General features: G+C 41.8%; 1 protein-coding gene across 1 annotated transcript in view; it reads left to right on the forward strand.

The window, feature by feature from the left end:
- The window catches only part of GALNT13 (polypeptide N-acetylgalactosaminyltransferase 13), a 500019-nt gene that overhangs the window by 220940 nt on the left and 275310 nt on the right, over positions 1-3769 (forward strand). The gene's annotated exons all lie outside the window — the stretch shown is intronic.

Genomic DNA, 3769 nt, shown 5'->3' on the forward strand with positions numbered 1-3769 from the left:
TTATATACTTGTAAAAAAATACATTTTTATTGATTTCAGAGATGAAGGGAGAAGGAGAGAGATAGAAACGTCAATGACAAAAGAGAATTACTGATTGGCTGCCTCTCACACACCCCTGACAGGGGATCGAACCATGTGCTCTGACCAGGAATTGAACCATGACCTCCTTGTTCATAGGTTGACACTCAACAACTGAGCACACTGGCTGGGTGATAATTATATATTCTTTTAGCTACATCTGTGCAATGTGTATCTTAAGCTCCATCTGTAACGAGCCTGTATGGTATTCTTTACCTGGTGGTGTATGATCTGGTGATATAAGCCTTTGATTGGTTTGCCCTTATTTGGTTGCCTCATTTTTCTATTACTCAGTCTAGTACAGAAGTGAGACTCTCCAGAGGGGAAAAAAACAAACAAACCTCCAGGTTCCAGAAATAGTTATGCTTCCCCCACCCCACCCCCCCACCCCCGCCTTGTCTGGCAGCAATCTAATTTCCTGTTGGTAAATAACATCCATCACCTCAACCATTATTGTGGTCCCTTTCTCTGCCAGTACTTTCAACAGCTTAAGGAGCTCATAATGGCTACAGGGTAGAATCAATTTCCAATTAAGCAGAGCTGTGATTGTGTTCTCCAGTGGAAGCATTTCTCACACGGAAACTAGAACCCTTCTATGCATAAAGCCAGAGGTTAGAGAGAGAGAAAACAAATATTGCTTCAATGAGTTATTTGCTGAAGAGATTTCACTCTCACTTCCTTCTTTGATTACTGGGCCTATTCATTCTATCTATAGGAGATATGATATCACACTTTGGGTATTGGTAATCCACAAGGGTTTTTCTCCCAAATGGTGCTCCAGCACCATTTCAACACATCAGTTGCTTATAGACATTGAGGACATGAGACCAGGGGATATTTTGCGTGAACCCGTGGTCGCATTTCTTTGCCATAAATTATTTTCCCTGGTCTGAAGTGAGATTATGCCAAAATTCAAGAAAAATAGGATTTTGTACGTCTACAAATGGTGGTACTGACAGAACTGTAGCTAGAGAAGACAGATTCCAGATCCCTTTCCCCATCATTTTTCCTCACAATGATGAAAGGAGTCCAATAGGATCAGCCTCTCACCAGCTGATCAAGAATGGTGCTCTTTGTGTTTTCTCTTGCTACTGGCAGGTTCGGTGGCCATAACCCTATCAACTGGGGTGAGAAGTTCATGTCATCAAATCCATGCATACTCTTCCTCTGAGTTATCCTGGTCTCCCTCCCATTGAACAACTGGAAAAAAAAAAAAAAAGAGACTGAAAAAAAGATTAACTGGGGAAAAAAAGACTGACTGACAGCTATAGGAGGGATAAGTTTGTCAATCAGATTTTTGCAGGCTCCTCTGTAGTGGAAGCCCTTTCTGGAAGATTACACGGGACATTAATGTCTACCATACCCCTCCCATCAGATGCCTTTGTCATTAATTTTTCAATCTTATTCCTTTAAATCTCTTACCAGCTGGCCAGCCTGTTAGCTACTGCTCATGGATTAGTGTCGCCATTGCTACCTCAAGCCATTTCTCATTCACACAGTATTCGGTCAAATTTCCTCTCTGAAGTTTTGCCCTGTAGGCAGATTCCCTTCACCCACTGACTTTCACGACCGCCCCTGAGTTAGACTGTAAAGAAGCAGCTTCAAGCAGCTGCTCGCATATAGGGTGGATTCTTATTTAATTCAGCCTTGCATTGTTTCTTTCTACCAGTTCATTAACTGGTCATGGGACATTCCCCATGACATTATCATTGTGAGTGGGAGAGCCAACCCTCAGCCGCCCCACAGAGAGGGAACCAGGGAAATAAATAGCTCAACCTCATTAATCTTCTGTCCCCTAATACGGTCAGCACCTTCCCAACCAAAGTTAAAGGACAAGGAAGCTTGCTTGATGTGAATGTAGAAGTTAGCAACCTAGGTTAACATAGAAGTTGGCAGGCTGGATATGCTGCAGAATAAGGGCTAAAAAAAAAAGACATTCAACACAACTACCACCAACAAAACCTCACATCCCAGCAGTAGGTTTACTTTGATGACTTAAAATACTTTAGGTATTTGATGTGATATATTTTTCTGCTCATACTTAATTCAATAATATGTTATAATAATTTTTAATTGTAGACATTTATGAAGGAGTTTCTTTATTCATAACAACCAACTGAGCAATAGTCACTTCACATTTTCTGTGACTAATATTAGTTAATAAATTTTGAGAATTTTAGACAATTTTTGCAGTTTTATAATAAATAAAATGTTATATTCAGGAATTATTTTAATAATATGTTCCTATTTCCACAGTGATATTTACATTCAATGAATGCAATGCCCTTGTGTGTGTGTGTGTGTGTGTGTTTAAAGTGTTTGTATTTTTGCAAATTTGATTAATCTTTTTTGAGATGATATATCAAATTCTGAGTTTATTATTGTGTATCTTAGGAATAATTTATAATGAATGTTGGGTTATGTAAGGGACTTCTTTAAAATGCTCATTGTTTTACTTTAATAAAAAAATATAAACTTTATTGATTTTTGTAGAGAGAGAAGAAAGGAGAGGGAGAAATATCAATTGGTTGCTTCCTGCAGGAAACAGACCTGGGATGGAACCTGCACTGGGAATCAATTGGGGACCTTTCAGTGCCTGGGGTAGTGCTCAACCAACTGAGCCACACTGGCCAGGACCATTGTTTCAGTTTTGATGTCCCCTTACATAGGGCTTCCCAAAGCATTTTGAAGTGAAAATTGGTGCGGGTTTTTGTTTTGTGTATCCTCCCCCACCCCCACCCCCCGCCAAGGAAGTAATGAGTTTTTGTTTTGTTTGTATTTTGGTAGTGCAAGCAGAGGTAGGGCTATGGCAAAATTTCCCATTCAAAGCTGAAACTAAGGTGATTACTAGAGCCATTGCAATTTGGGGACAACTTATATACTTTCATGAGGAGGCTCATTTTTAAAATTGATTTAAAGAGAGAGGAGGGGGGGAGAGAGAAAGAGAGAGAGAGAGAAAGAGAGAAATTGATGGATTGGTTGCCTCCTGCACCTCCATGGCCAGAGATCGAACCTGCAACCTGGGCATGTGCCCTGACCAGGAATCGAACCAGCGTCCTTTCCGTGCATGAAAAACATACTGGCCAGGGCGCAAAGTTCATTTTTAATGCAGAAGGAAATAATTTCATATTTCATTACCTTAGTGAACAGTATATAAGTTGGGCCAATTGTTTCCAGGAAACATTTATGACTATAACATGTGCCAAACAACCTCTTAATGTATATAAGGATGGCAGTGACTTTAATAGATGTGTAGAATATTTTATAAGGATGACTGTGAAAGTGAAAACTTTTAATATTAATACTAGAGGCCTGATCCATGAAAATTTGTGCGCTCAGGGGGCAGGAGTCCCTCAGCCCGGCCTGTGCCCTCTCGCAATCCAGGACCCCTTGGGGGATAACCGACTGACAGCTTAGGCCTGCTCCGGATCAGGCCTAAACTGGCAGTCAGACATCCCTCTGATAGCCCGGGAGCCCTCGGGGATGTCTGAGTAATGGCTTAGTGCTCCCATGGAGGCAGGAGAGGCTCCCGCCATGGCCGCTGCACTGGCCAGCCATGAGCTGGCTTCTGGCTGAGCTGCGCTCCCTCTGTGGAAGTGCACTGACCACGAGGGAGCAGCTCCTGTGTTGAGCGTCTTCCCCCTGGTGGTCAGTGCACGTCATAGTGACCAGTCTTTCCACCATTAGGGTC

The sequence above is a fragment of the Myotis davidii genome, unplaced genomic scaffold (assembly GCF_000327345.1).
Source record: "Myotis davidii unplaced genomic scaffold, ASM32734v1 scaffold753, whole genome shotgun sequence".
Classification (NCBI taxonomy): domain Eukaryota; kingdom Metazoa; phylum Chordata; class Mammalia; order Chiroptera; family Vespertilionidae; genus Myotis; species Myotis davidii.